Genomic DNA, 15,940 nt, shown 5'->3' with positions numbered 1-15,940 from the left:
CCTTTACTCGTAACCCCGGGAAGCATCGAGAATAAATAGGCCGGGTCGTGAGGCGTCACATTGCCCCCTCCTTAAAAGATGGTTCCTCCTGGAACCTTGTCGGGACTGGAACTGGATGCTGGTATCTGCAACTGGACCCTCTTTTACAACTCCCAGTTGTATAAAAGTGACAGGGGACGGTCTTCTCTCCGCACCAGTAACTATGCGGATTGCAACAGACTAACACCTGGACCTCGGTGTCTTGGAAAATTTCTTCTACCATATTTCGGATAACTCTCCAGTCTAATTGGCTGCATTCTAACTTTGGCATGGCTAACTTTTGCACGTCGGACTCCAACACGTGCTCTCTCAATTGAATTAATGCATCCCATACATCTTGGTAGGTAGGTTGGTCACGGACAGTGTCTTTTGTTACCAGATAAAATAGGTAACGTGATGCATCTTGGAGTTTCAATGCTTTGCCAGGAGCTGGCAGTTGGCAGTGAAGTTCTGCAACTCGACCAAACTTCCTTCGGAAGGCGGATGCCAACCCTCGTGCGTCTTTGATACTGGCCGGGATGGTATGGGCCAGCGAATAGTCATCGGGAAGTGCGAGAAGATCTCCCTTTTCTTCAGTGGTAACACCATGTCTTGCTTTACCGGTACCTCCGTAGGCACCCATGAACTCTTCAAAGGTAAGGTCAGGTATTCCTCGAATTTGGTTGACTTCCACTTCTTCATCTACGTCGTGGTCTCCCTCGTACGGCGCCAACCGGTTATGGTGGACTATCATCGGCTTTCCCCTAGGAATCTTGCTTATTCGGTAGATAACGTCATTGATTTTCTTGACAATGAGGTACGGACCCTCCCAGAACTGCTGCAACTTGGGAGAACAACCTGTTCGCTTCTTTGGATTATAAAGCCAGACTTTGTCGTTCTCCTTAAAACATCCCCTCTCGGCTTGGGTATCGTATCGTTTCTTCATGCGGTCGCTAGCGATCTGAAGGTTAGACCGGACCAACTCATGTATATCGTCCATTCTTCTTCGTAATTCATTCACGTAATCCTCACCAGCAACATCTTCTCCAGGTCGACATCCAAACTCTAGATCACAGGGTAGACGCATCTCACGTCCAAATAGGTCTTTTGCTGGTGTTTGGCCAGTTGATTCATTAACAGCAGATCTATAGGCCATTGCGAAGAACGGAAGGTACTGGTCCCAGTCTCGTTGATGATTGGACACCATCTTTGTCAAATACTTGCCGACTGTCCTATTCATACGCTCCACCATTCCATCCGATTGCGGGTGATAGGCCGTGGTCCTTGTCTTCTTCATGCCTAGTTTATCACAGATTCCTTGAAATAGATCGCTCTCAAAGTTCCTTCCTTGGTCACTATGGATCTCCAGAGGTACTCCAAATCGGCTGATGCAGTCTTTGATTAACACATCTGCAATAGTGGCGGCCTTCTGGTCTGGAATTGCGTAGATCTCCACCCACTTCGTGAAGTAATCCATTATCACCAACATGTATTTGCATCCATTGTCACTTTCTGGAAATGGCCCGGCAATATCCAAAGCTATTCTTTCAAACGGACTTCCAACATTGTACTGTCTCATAGGAGCCTTTCTTTTCCGGTAGGGTCCGTTACTTGTAGCACAGGTAGTACATTTCTTACACCTGTCCTTCACATCGTCCGAACTATTCATCCAATAAAATCGTTGCCGAATTCTCTGAAGGGTCTTCTTTACACCAAAATGCCCTCCTGATGGACTGTCGTGTAACTGACGGAGTACTTCGGCTACTCTGCTCTTTGGAATCACCAACTGCGTTCTCCTCACTGAACCATCATCATTTTCTATTACTCGTTTAAGCAAGCTGTCTTCCAAGATAAATGAGTCCCACTGGGCCCAATACGTCTTAACTACTGAGCCTAGGCTTGATATTTCTTGCCAAGATGGTCGACGATTTTCTTCTTTCCATTTTCGAATCTTCTGTAAAACTGGATCTTTTTCTTGTTCTTCCTTGATCTTGGTAGGCGTCCACTCGTCGTTGACCACTGTTGTTCTTAGTACTGCTGCTTCCTTTGACTCTGTTTTGTTGCAATGGGAACATTCTGCTGGACACGGTCTTCTAGATAGAGAATCAGCGTTCCTGTGGCTAACTCCGGCCCGATGCTCGATCTTGAAATCATATTCTTGAAGTCGTTCAATCCATCTGGCTATCTGACCCTCTGGATTCTTAAACTGCATTAACCATTTAAGGGCGGCATGGTCGGTTCGGATTAGAAACTTCCTTCCGTAGAGGTATTGATGGAAGTGTTCCACTGATTTTACTACTGCTAGAAGTTCTCTTCTCGTGACGCAATAATTTCGTTCAGGTTTTGAAAGCACTTTACTAAAATATCCAAGGACTCGTTCCTGTCCTCCTTGGATCTGCGACAGTACTCCTCCAATTCCCACATTGCTTGCATCCGTATCTAAGATGAACTCTCCTTCTGGCAGTGGATACCCTAATATTGGCGCTGTAATTAAATGCCTCTTCAAAGTTTCAAAGGCCGTTTGGCAGTCCCCATCCCAGCAATAATCCCTTGCTTCCTCTGTAAGTCGCGTTAATGGCTTAGCAATATCTGCAAACTTCTTAATGAATCTCCGGTAGTATGTACATAGTCCCAGAAAACTTCTCACTTGATGTTTATCAGTTGGTTCAGGCCATTCCTTAATGGAATCAATTTTTCCTTTATCCACGGCCACTCCTTCTTTGCTGACTATATGACCTAAATAATTGACTTTACTTTGAAATAACTGGCATTTCTTGGTATTTAACATTAACTGGGCAGATTTAAGTCGATTAAAAACGTCTTATAAATTCTTCAGGTGGTCTTCAAACGTCTCAGAATAGAATAGAAATATGCTTTATTGTCATGAAAAATTGTACAATTTTATCGACAAAGCTTATAAAAAGTCAAGACAACAAAACAATAACAATCCAATTTACTAAAATTACATAAATCGTCAATATATTTACAATAATAACAATAATAATGAAGTTAAACAGAAGTAGTCAATTGCAAAAGTTAAGTAAATTGCAAATGCATAGTCTACCTAGTAATTAATAAGTTTAAAAGTTAAGCTGCTGCATATGACACCCAAATATAGACAAAAAAAATGATAATAAAAATACTACTTGTGCAAAGGGTACTGTAATTTCTTAGTTATTGATTAAGAAAATCTTCTACTGAATAATATGGTCTTTCAGATAGGTAGGCTTTTGTCAGTTTACGGAATTTGGGGAAAGATGCTGCAGATTTAAGTTGTAGAGGGAGATGGTTGTAAAGTTTTTTTGCGGAATATAATATAGATTTCTTTACTAACTCAGAGGACGGGGTCGGCATATAGACGTCAAACGTAGAATTTCTCGTGAAGTAGTCATGATTAGGTCTTGGTGGAAAGACATGTAGATGTTTACGAATTAAGCAAACAGTTTCTAAAATATACAAAGATGGAAGGGTTAAAATTCTGTGATCTTTGAAGTAACTTCTGCAATGTGTTGTTCTTCTGAGGCCAAACAGATATCTAATTGCTCTTTTTTGTAATTTGAAAATAACATCGAATTGGGCAGCTGTACCAGAACCCCAAAAAGGAAGACCATAACGAAGATGTGACTCGAACAAAGAAAAATATGTTATTTTGGAAGATGCTAAATTGAGTTCATTCGAAACAGATCTTATAGCATAGCAAGCTGAGGATAGTTTCTTCCTTAACAAATCGATATGGTGGGACCATTTAAGGTTGCTGTCTAAAAAAATACCAAGAAATTTCACAGAATCAACGGTACTGATCTGGCTGTTATTAAGAGGTAAGGGTTGAAGGACTCCTTTATAAGACAATGCTACTGTTTTATCTACGTTAAACGAGAGTAAATTAGAGTCAGACCAGGTTTTTATTGTAAGTAGATCAGAAGTTATAGTAGCATGAAGAGTTGCAATATTTGAGTTGCTCCAAGTGATACTGGTATCATCAGCAAAAAGAAAGATTTTTCCATCGATTTTTAAACTAGTGATGTCATTAATAAAGATAAGGAAAAGTAGATGACCCAATACTGAACCTTGAGGTACCCCACATACAATGTTTTTGAGACTAGAGTCTGTATCATTTGCTCTAACCAGTTGTTTCCTATCATCCAAGTAAGATTGGAACCAATCTAAAGAAATACCTCGAATTCCGTAGAAATTTAGTTTTCTTATCAAAATGATATGATTTACACAATCAAAAGCTTTGGCGTAGTCACAAAAAACGGTGGCAGTGTGAAGATTATTGTTCAGTGCTTGATAAACCTCATGTAGTACAGAAAAGATGGCATCAGTGGTGCATTTATTATTTAAAAAGCCGAACTGATTTTGTGATAAAATGTTGTTTTCAACTAGAAAGGACATAAGTCGGGCTTTTATGAATCTCTCAATAATTTTGGAGAGTACCGGTAGTAGTGCAATAGGTCTATAATTGCAGGTATTAGATATTTCACCACCCTTATGAAGAGGAATAATGATGGCTGTCTTCAGGCACTCTGGAAATTTACCTTTCTCAAAGGAATCATTAATTAGTGAGATGAGGACTTCTAACACATTTTCTGGGAGATTAGAAAAAATTTTTATCGATAGACCATCAGTACTACAGGAGGATTTGCTTTTAATACTATTGATTGTTTGGATCAGTTCAGATTTATCGACTGGTTTTATAAAGAATGAATTCGAGACCTTTCTTGAATTAGGGAGATAAGCAATGGGATCTTGTTGTGGCAAAATAGTTGATGTAATATTTTTACTCACATTAACAAAGTATTCATTTAGATTTTCAGGGTCTGGAAGGGAAATTGTTTTAGCAGTGTGGGTTTTATTTCGAAGATCGTTTATTATGGACCAAGTTTCTTTTGCAACACTTTTTGAGCTTCCCAAACGGTTATGGTAGTAGTCTTTTTTAGCTGATTTTATAAGTTTAAGATAGGTTGCCCTGTACTTGGTGATATATTCAGTGATAGAAACGTTGGTAGTAAATTTCCTGATATAGAGAAGAGAACGCATATTCTTGGAAGATATTCGGATACCTTTAGTAGTCCAGGGTTTGCGATGTTTTGGCTTAATTGCAATTAAAGGAAATGCTTTATTGAAGATACGGACAAGCTTATCCAAAAAAGCACTGAAATTATTATCCACGTCCATAGCAGGAAAGCGCCACTCAGAGGTTAAGCATAAATTTTGGAAATTACGAAAGTTCCGGGTGGAAAAAATCCTGCCTAAACGTCGGGTTTTCGAGGAGGGTTTGCTCAAGATATTAAACTTCGTATAAACTGCTTCATGATCAGATAGTCCAGCATTAATAATTATAGAGTGGACATCAAGGGGTGAAAAATCTGAGACAGTATAATCAATTATGGTAGATGAAATTTTTGTAATCCTTGTAGGAGAATCAACGTGCATTGTTAGACCATACGATTCAAATATGTTGACCAAGGATATTTGTGTAGCACTAGCAGCAGCATAATCAATGTTAAAGTCCCCGCATAAAATTTTTCTACTTTTATGGGGCAGGTCATCTAACAAATTTAGCAGGTTCTGAAAAAATAGTTCCACGGAAGAGTTAGGTGATCTATAAATGCAAATAATATAAAGATTAAGATTCTTATTGTAAATTAACGAAAACTCAAAGACGGCTTCACTTAGCAGAAAGTCATATTTTGTTACCGAAGAAAAATCATTGCTCGTAGATAGAATTAGGGTGCCTCCGTAAGCTGAGCTTGGACGATCATACCTAGCAATTGTGGTGTATTTTTCTACAAAAAAAGGCTCGTTGACTTCAAGCCAGTGCTCTGTAACCGCAACTACCGGGGGAAATCCTAATTCCTCTAGGAACAAAAATAATTCAAAAACGATTATGTCGTCTTAATACACCAGGCACGTTTTCCAAGATAACCCTCTCAACACATTTTCCATAAGCCTCTCAAATGTCGCAGGAGCGTTACAGAGTCCAAACGGCATAACGTTGAATTCCCATAATCCAGATCCTGTCGTAAAGGCCGTCTTCTCTTTGTCCACTGGATCCATTTCTACCTGCCAATATCCAGACTTCAAGTCCAACGTAGAAAACAATTTACTTCCAGCCAATGTGTCCAACGTGTCGTCGATCCGAGGCAGAGGATAACTATCTTTCTTGGTAACATTGTTCAACAAACGGTAGTCCACACAGAACCTCGTAGTTCCATCTTTCTTCTTGACCAGGACCACCGGAGAGACCCATGGGCTCGTAGAACTTTCTATCACCCCGTCTTTCTTCATTTCTTGAACAATCCTTTCAGCTTCCTCTCTCTTCGCCTGTGGTAATCGTCGAGCTGATTGACGAATTGGCCTAGCGGTACCAGTGTCAATTTTATGTTTGACAACTGTCGTTCTTCCTGTCTTTCCTCCTTTCGGTACGGATATGTCACGATATTGCCTAAGAAATTCCCTTAATTTCCTTTTTTCCATTTGATTTAGAGATTGGCCTGCAACTGCAACCATTTGGTCGAACTTGTCGTTGGAATTATCTGATGTTGTCGTCTGACGGATTATGGACGTCACGGGTACACAAGTTCCTACTTTTGTCTCCTTCTTGAAGGTCACCGGGTAGTCATTGACATTAATCAATCTCACGGGAATTTCTTTAGCAGAAGTAACCAATTCCTTTCCAATTATGATCCCTCGGCCAACCTCCTCGTCGTGGTTCCATGGCTCCATCATAACAGGTGTTCCTTCTTCTACAATTCCCTGTAGCCGCGCTACGATGATCGTTTCACTCCTCGCAGGCACAACTGTATCTTCTCTAATAGCTGCTAGCATAGTGCTGTCATCATGTGGATGAAGAAATACCTCCTCGTTGCCAACTTTGATTACCCTGTTCTTAAAATCTGCTCTACTGCTATGGTCTCAAGTACATCTAAAGCCTCTCCTCGAAGAGCAATAACCAGGTTTACAGCTTTGTCTTTTTCAGACCATCCGTTCGCTCTTGCACCTGCTTCGAACTGTTTCACATAACTCTTCCAGGAAGACTTTCCGTCGAAATTTGGCACCTTAACACGAGCAAGACTCACACTCCCTTCAACTATCGACTGTGGCTCCAATTTGTATTTGGTTTCATCATCTTTAATATCTGTTAAGATGGGTTTCACCACTTTGTCCACTTTTTCAGTTTCCTCCAGTTTCTTTTTTATTTCCTTGATCTTTTCTTCAAAAGTAGATTTTATGGACGATATCTTGTCGTCGAAATCCGAAGTGACCTTAGAGATGTTAGCAGAGATCTCGTTAGTCATTTTGCTTTCAAGGGATGAAATATCACCCGAAACTTTCTTCTCTAACGATGCAATGTCTGTCGAAACTTTCAAAACATCCGAGGAAACTTGGGAGATTTCACTAGAAACTTTGTTCTCTAACGATGTAATGTCTGTCGATACTTTGTTCTCTAACGATGTAATGTCTGTTGATACTTGAGAGATTTCACTAGAAACTTTGTTCTCTAACGATGTAATGTCTGTCGATACTTTGTTCTCTAACGATGTTATTGACGAAATTAAAGCAGCATGCTTGTCTTCAAACAAATAGGTTTCTGGATCTTGACCCTCTTCTTGAAGAGCGTTTTTTAGACGTTCGACTAGATCAGCCTTTTTTCCAGTAGAACTCAGGTCCCTTTCTTCCAATTCAAGTCTCAGGTCTGCAATTTTTAGCTTACACAAGGTAGACATGATCACACACTTTATTTATTACGATTTATATTAATTTATTTTTAAAGGTTCCACACTGTATTTAAACCGAAAATTTACGTTGATATTTATTTCAAGTATCCCACTTCTGACACCATTTTGTTACGCGATTGACTCTACTATTTTATTTATTTATATCTTTAGGCACTAAGTTTAATTTAAATAAAGGAAGACTTACTTATATTATTTTATTTACATCACTTATTTATTTTAATAATTACAAATAACACCAACTAACACATCTAATTTATTTACAACTCAAATTTATGATTTAATTAACTAAACATAATAACTTCGATAACTAATATATACATTTCATTAAATCCGATTCGAATACAATTATATCACGCGTCGCGGCTCGTTCATTGACTGACTGGCCTGTGCTCGAATTCCTGTTCTTAAATACTCTGACAGCGGTCGCCTCGAATCGCCGTGGAAGGTCTGGCCTTTACTCGTAACCCCGGGAAGCATCGAGAATAATTAGGCCGGGTCGTGAGGCGTCACAATATGTATGTATAATAAAATCCTGAATTCAAGTTTACTTTCATATAATAGATATTATCAGGCAAAGTAAGTTTTCAACCTAATAGAAACATTAATAATATTGAAAAATATTAAAAATATTACTAACAGATTTTTGATTGAAAACTTATTGGTCCATTTCTCTGGTAACACCTCCATGGCTTCTAAAAATTGCAAGCCAGATGGATGCTGAAGCGAAGAAGACAAGAGGGAATTCAAAAAATTTACAATTCACGACCCCGTCCGTTCAGCTGGTAAATTCCAACGGACAATGGACATAGTTACTTAAAGGAGTAAATACCAATATAAAAATAAAATAAAAATTCCATTTTTATTCAGTTGCAATGTGAAAACAAAACCGTCTTATTTTTCACTTAAAACAGGGAGCGCAGATCAGCACTCTAAATCGATGATTTTCGACTCTATTTGGAGTCATCATCAGAGAGACGTAGGCCTGCTGCTCTCTGCCCGAAGTGACAAAATTACGAAAGCTTTTCCCCGCATTTCAACTGACGTTTATGGAGTAGGAGACCAAATAGAGTCGAAAATCGTCGATTTAGAGTGCTGGTCTGCGCTCTCTGTCCTAAGTGAACTGGGATACTGAATAAAAATGGAATTTTTATTTTATTTTTATATTGCTCTTTACTCCATTAAGTAACTAGGTCCATTTTCCGTTGGAATTTACCAGCTGAACAGACGGGGTCGTGAATTGTAAATTTTTTGAATTCCCTCTTGTCTTCTTCGCTTCAGCATCCATCTGGCTTGCAATTTTTAGAAGCCATGGAGGTGTTACCAGGGAAATGGACCAATAAGTTTTCAATTAAAAATCTTTTAGTAATATTTTTCAATATTATTATGTTTCCATTAGGTTGAAAACTTACTTTGCCTTTCAGTTGCCAGATGACGCTAGTCACCTATTCCATAAACGTCAGTTGCAATGCGAATATAAGCTTTCGTGATTTTGTCACTTCGGGCAGAGAGCAGCAAATCTACGCCTCTCTGATGATGACTCCAAATAGAGTCGAAAATCGTCGATTTAGAGTGCTGGTCTGCGCTCCTTGTTCTAAGTGAAAAATAAGACGGTTTTGCCTTCGCATTGCAACTGAATAAAAATGGAATTTTTATTTTATTTTAGATATTATCATGTCACTTACAACCTTCCATTTCAGTAAGTAGAGCTTTTATATTATAAAATGAAGTATTTAATGATTTTTCTTTTATAATAATTAGTACCCGTACTTATTAGTAAGTAATTAATTTTTCAATTTCAATACTCTATAATATGATTTGGTATTGCATTTGAAAAGAAAACAATAAATATTCAAAATGTAGTGGTCGGGATTTTTGCTTATGCGAGGATTGTTGCATGTCGGGATTTTTGGCCTGTCGGGATTCTGGCGTGTCGGTGTTTTGGCCGTCGGGATTCTGGCGTGTCGGTGTTTTGGGCGTCGGGATTTTGGCTGTCGGGATTTTGGCTCTCGGGATTTTAGGCGCCACCGATTTTCCGTATATATTTGAACCAAAACCACTAAAATTCCAGTCTTGTTCTACATATTATATAAAAAAACAAAATACATTCGGTCCATTCGGGATCCGAATCCATTCAGGGAGAGGAAATTACATTTCCTCTCCCAATTTGAAGCAATATACAGAGAGAGTCTCTAATTTGGAATAAATTCAATATCTCAAATACTAATGGTTTTTTTGAAAAATGCTCAGACCCGTCGATTAGTATTTCAGATTGTCCTTTTTGACATACAATAATAATGTATACAGGGTGTTCCAATTTAGTGATATGACGTCATCGTTGATTTTCTAAAATGGCAATACTGTCATTTTGATAGCTATTTTGATAGTGTGTGTAAAGTTATACACAACTGCAAAATATCAAATTTTTATTCTCTACCATTTACAAGATAATAGAAAATAACAAAGTTATTTCTGTAATTTGGAATAAATTCAATAATTAAAATACTAATTGTTTTTTTTTTGAAAAATGCTCAGACCCTCGATTAGTATTTCAAATTGTCATTTTTGACATATAATAATAATGTATACAGGTTGTCCCAATTTAGAGATATGACGTCATCGTTGATTTTCTTAAATAGCAACACCGTAATTTTGATAGCTATTTTGATAGGGTGTTTAAAGTTACACACAACTGCAAAATTTCAAATTTTTGTTGCCTACCATTTACAAGATAATAAAAAATAACAAAGTTATGAAAAACAAGTAATCAAACAATATAATAATTGAATTTAATTATTTCAATTAAGCAAATACTCATAATGTTGCCCTCAATTATTGTCAAATTGTCAATGGGCAACGTTATGAGCATTTGCTTAATTGAAATAATTAAATTCAATTATTTTTTGATTACTTGTTTTTCACAACTTTGTTATTTTTTATTATCTTGTAAATGGTAGGGAATAAAAATTTGAAATTTTGCAGTTGTATATAACTTTACACACCCTATCAAAATAGCTATTAAAATGACAGTGTTGCCATTTAAGAAAATCAACGATGATGTCATATCTCTAAATGGGGACACCCTGTATACATTATTATTGTATGATAAAAAGGACAGTTTGAAATACTAATCGACGTGTCTGAGCATTTTTCAAAAAAACAATTGGTATTTGAGATATTGAATTTATTCCAAATTACAGACTCTCTCTGTATAATGTAGTGCACTACTTTCAAAGTCCCCCTTTTATATGTTTATGTCTTGTCCTGTGCTTTTGTTAAGTCTCTGTTTTTGTCAACTTTATTTAATTCAGGGTAACTTTGAAAACTTTGTGAAATAGTTCAATTATTAATTTTCAATTTATATCATTTCAATTTTAACTCTATCTGACTCCACAAAGATATCGTCGATTAATGAGGAGCTAGCCTTAGTTGTGACGATAATATACTTGTATCGTCTAGGTTACGCCTAAATACATAGGGTGAGGCAGATAAACGGCCTATTAGAAATATCTCGAGAACTAAAGGCAACAGAATCATGAACATTGGAATGAAGGGGTTTTGAAGAGTGATCTATTTAATGAAAATATTTTCATCTATTTGCTACTTCCGGTTATACCGGAAGTTGTATATAACTTCATTTTTTTAAGCGGACACATTGTATATTTTTACATTTTTGGATTCTCCTCGATGTCTTCTTTCTTAAAATATGAGGTGTTGTAGACACACCATGTAGAATTGTAGTAGTTTGACATCAAAAACTCCAGGTATTTATTTATTTTCGAATGGTTTTTAATATAGTCTACTATAATATGGTTAAATTTCAGTATACAGGGTTGGTCAAAACTCGGAATGAATATTTTATGAGTTTTCTTAAATGGAACACTCTGTATTTTAGTATTCTAATGAAATGATATTTTATGGTACTTTTTATTTCTTAAGCATTTCCTATAACTAACTGCTTTAATTTGTGCTTAATTGTTAATCGCACCAACAATCTTAACTACGTAGGTATTTTGATAAGTAATATATCATCAGTCTAGATTAATATGTAATTATTTCCGAAAAATTTTTGTAATTATTTTCACGGCCAACCTAATACAATTTCACGTAATTTTTGTTGTAATTAATTTGGCTTGAATCACCAATAACACACAAATTAAAACAGTTAGGTATCTTCTTCTTCTTTAGGTGCCGTGTCTGTATTCAGACGTTGGCCGTCATCATGTTTACAATTTCCTGAAACCTCTCTATCGGCTGCTGCGCGAAATAATTCTTCTACTGTGCAGCCACACCATTGTCTAATATTACGCAACCATGAAAGTTTCTTTCGACCAATCCATCTCTTTCCCTCCACTTTTTCTTGTATTATAAGGCGAAGCAGATGGTATTTAGGTCCTCGAACTATATGGCCGAAGTATTCTGTTTTTCTCCTTTTCATGATGCTTATGAGCAGACGTTCTGAATTCATCATTTGAAGAACATCTTCATTGGAAGTGTGCGAAACCCACGATATCTTTAGGATTCGTCGATAGCACCACAATTCGAATGCTTCTATTTTGTTTAGCATTGTGGTTTTTAACGTCCATGTCTCACAACCATACAATAAAATAAACCACACATAACATTTCAGGACCTTCTTTCGAATATTCATCGACAGGTTTCTGTTACATAAAACTGGTTTCCAAGTCATAAAAGCCTTCCTAGTTAGGTATAGGGAATGTTTAAGAAATAAAAAAGTACCATAAAATATCATTTCACTACAATGTTAAAATACGGGGTATTATTTAATGTTCTATTTAACAAAATTCAGAAAATACTCATTTGGAGTTTCGACCAACCCTGTATACCAAAATTAAAAATTTAGCTATATGTACTAACAATTCTAAACAATAGTAGACAATAATAAAAATCATTTGAACATAAATAGAGTTTTTGTTGTCAAACTACTACAATTTTACAAGGTGTGAATGTTGCTACGAAATTAAGAAAATAAACGTAATTATCTTTTAAACTACCCTACATAACATTACAAAACCTCATAGTTTAAGAAAGAATACATCGAGAAGAATCCAAAAATGTAAAAATATACAGGGTGTCCCATTAAAAAAACGAAGTTATGAGCAACTTCCGGTATAACCGGAAGTAGCTGATAAATGCAAATACTTTCATTAAATAGATCACTCTTCAAAACCCCTTCATTCCAATTTTCATGGCTCTATTGTCTTCAGTTCTCGAGATATTTCTAATAGGTCGTTTATCTTCCTCACCCTGTATATTAAACAAAACGTGTTCTTATACCGTCTCTGGCAGAATAAAAGACCGAACAGAAATCCATTAGAGCATTTTCTGTGCTAAACGGAGAATAACTAACCGTCGGGATAGGTGCGCTGGACGTATTCCGAAACCTTTCGAATCCCGTTGATTTGGCGAGCTGAGCGAAATCGACAAATCCCTCTCCTATCTAACGGCGATGTTGAACATAGTCATCATTACATATTTTGCCATCTGGCGTGTTGAGCCAGATACCTCCTTCCTTTTACATTTCGCGTTGAGAAATAAATGCGACTTATAATTAACTCTCACGAACGTCGGTTTATTATTCATGTATCGAATATCGCCAAAATTATCTTTTCTTTTGTATGTTTAATCGTTGATTGAAATATTATGTAATATGGAAGATATCCCATCCTTCAGTGAAAAATGAGGCACAGAGTGCCGACTCTCTATCGTTCTTTCAAAAACGCGAATACGATCTTCCGTCTCTTACAAACTGAAAAAGTGTGAAAAATACATGACTCGACTACTGCTGCCACCAGCGAATTCGACGATTTTATTAGTAAACTCAACGGTTTTGGCCAAAATTGTAAGTACAGTTTCTATTTTACACAGCGCTCTGTTGCCACATCTAAGAAATTTCTTCTTAGTCATAAAAATTAAATGATTTTTGTAAATATTATAGGTCTGAAATATAATATTTCAATGGACGGTGGTATTTACATTGCTTCAAACAACTTTTTTGTAGGCTGATATACCTAAACTATCGTTCGATTTTTTCAAGATTGTATTATATGAACTGATCGGATTCCAGTTTGTGTTTGTTTTATTTTAGAGTATATATTCATTTAAGTAATAAAAAGGCTGGCGTTTAATACAAAATTTATACTGGAACCATTCAGCTACAATAAGAACAAATCTTGGAGATGAATCAACGGAAGCGATCTAGATTTTACGAGGCGTTAGACAAGGATGTATACTTTCATCTATATTATTTAACCTTTATTCAGAGGAAATATTTAGTGAAACCTTGGAAAATTGCGAACATGGAATACTCCTAAATGGAGAACGACTGAACAACATCCGCTATGCAGATGACACCGTTATTTTTGCAGACAGTTTGAACAGTTTACAGCAACTAATAATAGACCAGGGCGCATCTGTAAAAATATTAGTACATTTGGACGTTGAGAGGTGACTCAAATTTTTTTGCAGAAATTGCTTGAAAATAAATCAAATAATAATATTTGAGTTATCCTCCCTCTCAAAAAGGTCCGGAACATTGTTTAAATAATCAAAATGTCAAAAAATTAAGGAAAAATTCGATTTTTTTCTTCGTTTTTTGATTATAACTTCTCGTATTGATTTCCGAGAAAAGTTGTACTGACATAAAAGTTGGGTATATAAATTTCCTACAATATAGAATTGGTTAAAAATTTAAAAAATAGTCACCCTTGTTACAAAATAGCAATGATTGCGAAAAAACCATACAAAAACAAGTATTCGCATTTTACGTTTTTAAACCATTTATTACACACTACACTTAGGACCTTCATATTTCACCCAGAAAAACTTTATGATACAGAAAATAATACGGTAAATTTCATTAAGATCGGTTCAATAGATTTTGCAAAATAAATTTCGCAATCCAGCTTTCGCAAAAAAATTCATTTTTTCAAAATGTTACAGGACTGAAAATAAAGCAGATATCAAGTTGAATTTTTTTTGCTTATAGAAATGTACTGTACCTTTCATTTGCAATTTTGCAGAATTAAAATCGATTAACACCACGGCGTCAGGAATTTTTTTAAATAAACATTAATTATTGGTGCTACGCGCAGGACAGCGGATAGTTTGCTCTGATTTGTCATTCCAATGACCTTTGATAATGGTTGATACATTTTAATTTTTATTACATTTCGATGTAAATAAATAAATTTGTTTATTGCAAAATAAAAACACATACTCTATCCTTTGAAATAACACTTTTATTAGCAAAAACTTTCTTTGTTCATATATTTTAACTTAGAGAATAAGAGTTTATTATTTTTAAATATATGCAATTGTTTAAACAATATTTCACAAACAACAATAAAATAAGTTTGATTTTTGTGGAATTAAAATATTAAAATACAACAAAATATAGAGTAAGAAAATAATATATTAGATAAAGATTGGAAGAAATTTTGGTGGAAATCAACTTGTGTGAATCGAACACCGCTGTCCTGCGCGTAGCACCAAAAATTAATGTTTATTTAAAAAATTTCCTGACGCCGTGGTAATTAATCGATTTTAATTTTGCAAATTGCAAATGAATGACAATGTTCCGGACCTTTTTGAGAGGGAGAATAACTCAAATATTATTATTTGATTTATTTTCAAGCAATTTCTGCAAAAAAATTTGAGTCACCTCTCAACGTCCATCTCAAGGCAGATGCGCCCTGTACTATAAACAAAGTAAATGAAGTAATAGTCCAGAGAAATAAGGTTTTTGTCGGGACACTTGACCAGCCAGGTTGCAAATGGAGTTTTTGGATACTATACAATACCTAATACATTATAAATACAAAAATGGCTGCCGTTTAAATCGCTACAGGGATTATTATTATACCTATGATATTAATATTAAATTAATATCATAGGTATAATAATAAATAGAATTCTGCCATAACAAAAATAAATAAAATCTAATTATATAACATCACAATTTTTATTCCTCAACAAATAAACAATCGAGCACTCGTTTGTTAGAATTAAGCTCGCGGCATATTATCATGCTCGAATCGTTTCCAGCACGTAGCGTTTAGTTTCCGAAAAATATTGATTTTAATGGTTTTAAATATGAACAATTCACACTATCTGGAACGTATCACACTATCTGGAACGTATCGTATCAGACACCTCTTTGT

At 35.9% G+C, this 15,940-nt stretch overlaps 1 protein-coding gene across 1 annotated transcript in view; it reads left to right on the top strand.

The window, feature by feature from the left end:
- LOC114336380 (glutamate receptor ionotropic, delta-1) overlaps positions 1-15,940 on the top strand; it is a 75,270-nt gene that overhangs the window by 46,413 nt on the left and 12,917 nt on the right. The window lies entirely within an intron of this gene.

This window comes from Diabrotica virgifera, chromosome 3 (genome assembly GCF_917563875.1).
Source record: "Diabrotica virgifera virgifera chromosome 3, PGI_DIABVI_V3a".
Classification (NCBI taxonomy): Eukaryota; Metazoa; Arthropoda; class Insecta; order Coleoptera; family Chrysomelidae; genus Diabrotica; species Diabrotica virgifera.
The sequence above is the reverse complement of the archived record's forward strand: the minus strand, read 5'-3'. Positions and strand labels throughout refer to the sequence as shown.